Source organism: Argentina anserina, chromosome 7, assembly GCF_933775445.1.
Source record: "Argentina anserina chromosome 7, drPotAnse1.1, whole genome shotgun sequence".
Taxonomy (NCBI): Eukaryota; Viridiplantae; Streptophyta; class Magnoliopsida; order Rosales; family Rosaceae; genus Argentina; species Argentina anserina.
Genome location: NC_065878.1, coordinates 9,379,284 through 9,387,130, shown reverse-complemented (window position 1 = coordinate 9,387,130; position 7,847 = coordinate 9,379,284). Strand labels below are relative to the sequence as shown.

General features: G+C 37.6%; 2 long non-coding RNA genes across 4 annotated transcripts; both read right to left on the bottom strand.

The window, feature by feature from the left end:
• Positions 1 to 1,136: 1,136 nt before the first annotated feature.
• LOC126801782 (uncharacterized) lies at positions 1,137 to 3,205 on the bottom strand. Of its 3 annotated transcripts, XR_007672873.1 has the most exons (4): positions 2,937 to 3,205; positions 2,796 to 2,858; positions 2,192 to 2,239; positions 1,137 to 2,081 (listed from the first exon to the last, which is right to left on the bottom strand). It is a non-coding gene; the product is annotated as an uncharacterized LOC126801782 (long non-coding RNA). The 3 variants fall into 3 exon arrangements; XR_007672872.1 differs by having other exon boundaries at positions 1,137 to 2,239; XR_007672874.1 differs by lacking the exon at positions 2,192 to 2,239.
• A 79-nt stretch (positions 3,206 to 3,284) lies between these two features.
• LOC126801783 (uncharacterized) lies at positions 3,285 to 4,264 on the bottom strand. Its single transcript, XR_007672875.1, has 3 exons — positions 4,050 to 4,264; positions 3,819 to 3,874; positions 3,285 to 3,729 (listed from the first exon to the last, which is right to left on the bottom strand). It is a non-coding gene; the product is annotated as an uncharacterized LOC126801783 (long non-coding RNA).
• Positions 4,265 to 7,847: the final 3,583 nt, after the last annotated feature.

Here is a 7,847-nt window from a genome sequence, read left to right as displayed (position 1 = left end):
AGGTGACAACCAAAACATTTGTCACTTCAATAAAGAAGTGACATAAACGTGGTCGGTGACAATTATGGAAGAAATCATCTTGCCTAGGAACTCCATTAATGAGCTTTCGTCACTTAACATTTAAAAGGTTTCGTCACCTTAAGATTAGTCAGTTTAAGACTTGTCGCATAAGTTGTAAAGGTTCATTGCAGGCTAGGGATCTAACACGACGACGAAAAGTTAGTCGCTTTATATGTTGCTAAGACGACGAAGTTTGCTCTGGTGGTCACCTAAGAATAGTAAGAATAGGACCGAGGTGACGACGTTTAAGCGACGGATATGTGGTTGTCTAAGACTTAAAGTATAACTTTAACTTTGAACGGAATTCAATTTAATACCAAATTATACGATAATTAGATATTAATTATATTGATGCAATTTAGATGCGTAAATTCTTCATATCCTAAAGGTTAATTTTGAGAAATAGCGCCATAGTGTTCAATGGTGCACGTGGCGATGAAGCCATCTCCACCTAGTCCTACGCCATTGTGCTTTTGTATGTTAAATAAGAAGCATTCAGATCCGAAGACAGTCATCTTAGCTCTCACCAACATATGAGGCTTCAACGATGGTTCTATGATTGATCTTTGTTTGTAGTTGCGGTTTCTGACAGTTTATGTGACCCTGTCGATTTCTCAATCCTCACCTTTTTAGTCTTGGTAGAGAATTAGAGATCCTTATCCTACCTCCAGCTCCTGCTCACAAAGAAGCAGTGTCGATGGTTAGTGCTACGTTTGGTAGCGTCATTGACTATGATGAACCAAGGTTCACTTCTAGCTATCAGGCCAAAGGGGACGGTCATTATTACGTCTCCCTCAATGTTATTGAGGATGGAATCGGTCTCTAAACTCCCTCCAAAGGCCATTGGGGACGAAAATGCTGTCCGTTTCAAGATGGTACATCCCCATTGTAAGTTATGCCTTCTTTGGCACAGTTGCCTGTCCCACACTAGGTTCCAATAGTCAAAGAGAGCATCTGCCAGTGAATAGTTTCTCAATCCGTCCCTATTATTTACCCTAGTTTCTCTTTCTTGTTCGTCCCCATAGTGGTTCCACAAACCAAAAACAAATTAATCCGAACCATCAGGCTCGGCACAGTAACATCCAAGCCTACTATACTACTTTTAATGGTCTAAATTGTTATTATACATAATTATATCAATTGAAAATGAATCACCAAATGCTAACCAAAGTTGGTAGAAAGAAAAACAAGTAGTGATACAGCTACAGTTGAACAGACCAACTGGTGCCAAGAAGTATATTACATACAGCACAAGAGGAACAATATTAGTGTAACCATAGAACCTAGCAGACCATTGCACCATATTAATGTCATCTCCCCACTCAATTCTTGACCTTCATAAGTCCTGAAGGTGCCAACAGCTGCTGCTACAAATACTAGTCTTGTGCATATCTAGATTGGTCCATACCTACAAAGCATTTGATCTTCAGTTGAGATGAAACACGCATAGAATTAACAGCTGAGATAACATACAAATACCCTTTGAGATATGATATCAAAGCACAAGCAATTTACCAAACTAACAACAGAAAAAACTTAAATAAACAAGTGCGATAAGCAGCGTGCTATGCATTTTCAACTACTCAAATTAAAAAGTGATATTCATCTAGGATTATCAATTTTCAAGATCTGGAATTTACAAATAGAGTAGTTGTGAAAGATGCATGTTAATTCTTGGTAAGGAAAATTTACCAAGGAAAATTTACAAATCTAGATCCTCAGCTACATTCCTTGAACATCACAGCAGATAAAATCCACAATACCATATTTACAGTCCTCATGCTTTAATATGCTGGATAAAATGTATTGAAATTAGGGTTGGATGGAATTACCCCTAGTATTATTAATTTTTCTCATATGTTCAACAACTCTGAGGAATGACTGTACTCATAAAATGTAAATTGGAAAATAAGATGATAAATTGCAAGTAACAGAGTTAATGAAATACTTTCCTCTGTTTCAAAACTCTACAACTCATTCCAAACCTAGATTGATCAACTTCAACATAGACCAACATGCACCTGTCGTTAGTCAAATGGAGCTCATAAATAATGAGTTAAAGTAACATAAAATACACAACAATATTATATTAATATAAAAGATGAACTTAGAGCTGTCAAAGATTTGATACCTCTTCTACAAGTGACAAGAATGACCAGATGCTCCTAAGCTATAACTCCTACCCAAAACAAAATAATTCAAACTATAGACTTACAAATACTTAATTAGAATCAAACACCTTATTGTTAAACAACTGATGGTTGGGCTAAAGTCCAAACGGAAATAAAAAATCTGAACTGAAAAAAAGAAAAAACTTTTTTTTTAATCATCAAAAACCTCTGCTTCTCCAGTATTAGATAGAAATGTATGAAACTGCATGACATCTTATTGTATACTTTAAGAAGCAAACCTAAATTTCACCATATCACATGTCCACAACATCTCATGTTCCAGATTGGCAAATTTGTTGCACAGAAAGTCAGTCACTACAAAACAGTATTTCACAATATTTTAAATTCACCAGCTTGTACTGCTCACTATCAGAGCCGGACTGTTTGGCTTTAAAGTAATGTCACCACCAACCAGGGTGGTAAACAGTGTCTCGTTTATGTCCTTATCCACACTTCCATGTTCTTGTTTGAATTGTGTTCACATATTGAAAAATCAAAATTAATTATCTATGATGATCAACTGGAGATGCGAACTATAGATTAACATAAATGACTATAAGTTACCAGTGCTTGTGCAATCTTCAATGCCAAGTGGCTGCCTCAGATTTTATTTAATCTGCAAAACAACTGCAAATAACTCGCATGTTATTATACTACTCAAGTAAAATATGTTCGAAAAGAAGCACAACAACGACTTTAAACCACCTTATGCTATTCTTCGAGTGAAGTGGGACGGAAAAACTTGGGAGGCTGATCATATAGAACTGTTGCTCTATTAATTTGAAATAAAAGAGAAGGATTACTACAAACGACCCATTTTCCATCCTTCCAAAATGCCTCTCAGCCCTAAACAAGCAAGAAAACACAAATGTAGTGTACAACCAAGAATAGCCCTCAAAAGAAAAGTCTAAAATGTGCGTCATAGATACCAACAATATATTGCGACAAATCGAGTACTTCCAAGAGACAATGCCATTAAATTATATCCAAAATTATGCCAATCAACTATAAATGCAAATTGCCTAAGGCGGCTTGCCCATTTTATAACCACTAAGGTTGGAACAAAAGGTGGATTCTGTACAAGAAAAAAGGATCAAAAGTTTTTGATTTTGATATGAAAAACCATAAACAAAAGGGAAGTTGACATTCTATTCTTTTACAGTATACATAAAAATTCAAACACATGACAACTGAGTTTTTAAGGTTTAATTTGATAATAGCCAACTATTGATAAAAATCAAAACACGCTGAAGCAAAGAAATAATTTCCAGGTTATAAAAAGATTCCTTTCCATGTCATTGAATTATAATGTCTTACTAGCCTTTAAGCAATATATCCATCAAAAATGAAAGCTGACCTGAACTAGAAAAACATCAGGAGCAGATATATTAACGCAGAGGAACCAAAGAAGCACAAGAAATTGAACTACTAGATTCAACAAAAGCACAAAGGGTTTAAACATGTTGGGTAGACCACTGGGGAATGCTGGCCGCTGCGGCTGCAAATTAGAATGGAGAAAACATCAATCCAGAGCACAACAGAAAAAGAACAAGTAGAGTAGAAACCCAGAAGAACTCATCGACATACCATTTTGTGTATGTAAATAGATTGATGCTCTAACACAGCACAATCGTGTTCAGAATCTGTCACAAAAATTCAAAATTCACTAAAATAAACAAATAGATAGGGCATCGCAAATCCAGATCCATATAGTAAATCACGTATCGGAAATCCATATCAGAAATCGAATTAAAATAGAAATCTCTTTCCAAACACTAAAAAATTATCACTAGAGCAGACATCTGACGAGTTGCATACCTTAAACTAATGTTGGTTTCTGGCTAGGAAGACCGAGAGATCTAGTGATAATCAAGATGGTGTGGCTGTGAGAAATTACAATCAACCACTTGGTGGTGGAGATTATGTTGGATCGTCTTACACAGCTACATCGTTTGGTGGATGAGTCGCCACTCGCTATTGGATGGAGACAGACGACGACAGTTAGAGAGGAGAAAGGGAGGAAAGATATGGGAGTCGTCTATTGTGCGAAACTACAGAGCGACAGACATATTGATTTTTTTCTAAATACACAAATGTTTGCAAAAATACTCTTTTTATTCAAATTGGGCCCACTCACTCAAACTGATATGCTCATGCCTTTGGGACGGAAACTCGATCAATGCTTCCTTGCCTTATACCTCAGGCCTGTTAATGGGAAGAATTACGTAGCTCTTGTGCTGGTAACCTTCGATATTGGTCAACAACACCATATTTGCCACTAAACAACACTAATATATGCGACGGTTTCAGTGACGGTCCCCAATGGGTCCGTCTCTATTGATCAAATAGCTAGTGGTGTACGTTGCGGCGTGGTACCAAAGCAAAGGCCAGTGTTTTGCACTAGATCACCGACCCTATCAGGCTGGCTTTCCGGTGATGACGTATTAGTTTGGCACCATAAGGAGCCCAGCCAACCTTAAATTAAGTACTCTAGGGTTTTGGGCTTTTGTCACACTTGTTGGATGCTTGAGAACACATCAGTCGGCTGTGGTGACCGTCCATATCTCTCTACTGTGTAGGTTTTGACTGATGATGGTGATGAGGAGTTGACAAGGCTATTTCTGACTCTGATGGGTTCACCAGTCTCAACGCCATCTTTCCGAACCCCTAACCATAACCTTTGCCCTTCCTTGAGTCTCAGGGTCTGGGTTTGAATTAGTTCTAGTGGTGCGCTGTCTAGCATCTATGTCCGTCTGGGCACGTCAAACATCACATTCTCTCTTCTAGAGATATCAACGATGTAAACTGCTGCCGTAATGAGCAAGTGGAGACTGTACCCTCCGCTTTCATACCTTCCCCAATTCTACCTTGTGTCTTTGACCTGGATCTAGTGTTGCTAGAGCATGTTTCTTGGGCCAAAAGGTAGAATGTGAGTTAGATGGTGCATGCTACTCCTTTAGAGTTGTTATTCCCGACTGAGCCGAGTCTTCTCCATGCTGAAGGGAAGCTCCAGTAAATTGAAGAGGAAACTGGGTCGTCCATAAGGTTCAAGGAACAAGGCCAAGGTGGTTCTTAATGGTGATTTAGCTTAGAGTTCCCAACGACCCAAGAAGAGGCACTTGAAGCCTTGAAAGCTGGATCTAGCTGATGGCGGGTCGAAGATAAGTGAGGATGGTGTGACTGTGTGTTCTGTTGCTGAGGGCAGTGGCGGACTTACAGAGAAGCAAGCCCAACTCTAGCCCGGTAGGTTTCAAAGGCCCACATTGGAAAAAAAATAGCCCGATTTACCTAAAGAAACAAAAAATCTGCTTGTTTGTAGATAGAGAAGATGCACGATGAGAGATAAAGACAGTCAGACGGCTCTTTCTAAAGTACAAGCTCACCTCAAATCTTTAAGTGTCAAGCCCAGCGCTCCAATTCTCCGGTACTAGTGTCTATCTCGCTGATTGATGTGGATCTCCGTTTCTCCGGTTCTCTTGTGAGTTTCTATTTGCTTTCTTTCATTTCTTGTAATCAATTGTGATTCTTTGTGATTTGAACTTCTCAATCTTGTAAAGTTTCAGGCTTGATCACCTCGATGCCCTCGGCAGTGGCTGAAGGTGGCTTTTTCTCTGCTGCTCCTTCCATCATGCACTCTGGTTCGGAGACCAATCAGCTTTATTGGAAGGCCACCAATCCTACATTTTCTCCTGCTCATCTTCAAAGTCAGTGTGTATACAAATCTGTATTTTGTAATTATATGTTCTGAGATTTTTGGGTGGTTGTGAAAGTGGGTTGTATACTTGTATTTGTGATTATTGGTTTGTGGTTTAGTCAGAAGCATTGAGTTTGGGGTTGGTGACTCTTTAATGACTTAACATGACATGTCTTTGGTTGCTATGGAAAATTGAAGTCGACTTGTCATAATCTTGTATTTACTGTCTGTTCAGTGAACTGATGATTAAGAGAATGAGTATCATGCACATATAAGTATGTTATTAGAACAGTGGCGCAAGAAGTATTATTTGAACTATTTGATCTTCATTGGACGCTGGTCATTGGAATCAGCAGACATGTAGATAATAATGAAAAAAAAATCTTTGCAAAAGGAATTGGGTCTCTGATTTTTCAACTATTGTCTCTAGTGTTTTGGTTTGGGATCGAGATTTCGAGATGTCCCTACATCAGCATTATATGTAGACGACTAATTCTTCTTCCATTTCTTTATTTGAATCAAGTCTCTTTTGGCATGTTTGATTTACTATAATCCGCCAAGTACATGTTTTTGTTGTCATCAGCATTACATTAGTTATTAGACTTTCTAATGGATTTCTTGCAACTTCGATGCAATTATCCTCAAACAAAATATGATCGTCTGAATGTAAGATAAGAATACAAATATTAGCTAACAAACAAAGCTGGACTCTTGTAAACTCTTACTGTGTTTTTGGTTCATTGGGAATCAATAATGAGTAAATCTCGTTTTCTTTTACTGTTTAGTTTGTGGTTGTGGTTTTATGTTAATAGCTATTGCAATAGAAAGTTAAACCAACTGATGTCTGTGTTTCATTTTTTGCTTCTCAGGCCTTCCAGGATTCAGACGAAGTGTCTTCAAAAGAGATCATGCTTTAATTACACCAGAAAGTCATGTATTTACCCCTTTACCCAAGTGGTACTTTCAACTTTGCATCATGATATACATTTTCAAAGGCTCCTCTTCAACCGCTGTACAGTAACATTGCTTTCTCTAATAGGACCCTGACGTCAGGAGCGTATTTGATTACACCTGCAATGGGCTCACACTTTGTAATGTACATAGCAAAAATGGAAGGTCTGTTATGTTTATATGGTTAATTAACTTAATTTTGTCATCATGTTTACATGACAATAGAGCCAAGAAAGTTTATAACTGGCCTCTCCTTTCTAATAAATCTGAATAGTACTGATATATGATTTACCATGTACAGAGAACTCACTTTCTGGAATTCCCCCATATGATGCAGAAAGGTAAGGGAAACTTGGATTTTTTATCGTTTGCTTTTACTATGTGATATAAGGTTCCATCTTTTTTAAGAGCATGGTGTTGAATTTATTTCATTGATTAAACGCCACTCTGTCTTTTCTGGCAGGTTTATATTTGTAGTTTAAGGTGTTGTGACCTTAACGAATATTTCTAGTACCACCCACAAATTAATCGTAAGAAAGCTTTATCAAATTTTAGAGTGATTACTGGTGTTTTATAGCTAATTAAGATTCGACATGTGTATTAAATCTTCAATACTTTTATGTTTGAACTTTCTATGTTACTAGCTTTTATACACAGCTGATCTCAGTGATCTGAGATAGTTGGCCAGAATACAACTCCCTAATACATCATGTTTGGGTTTAGCGATCACTAGTTGCAATCCTCTCTGCTTGTTTTTTCCTTTCTCTGCTTATGTACTTTTTCTTCTTCTGTATATCCAATCACAGAAAAACTATTTTCATGAACAGATGGATCATAAAGTATGTTGACGATCAGACTGCTTTGTTTGAAGATTTTGAGAAGGCTTACATCAAGTTAGTGAATTCAGGAGCAAGTTGGAAGAGCTTGTGAATATTTGCAGCAGCAGGGATCATGTTTTTGATTGGGAATTG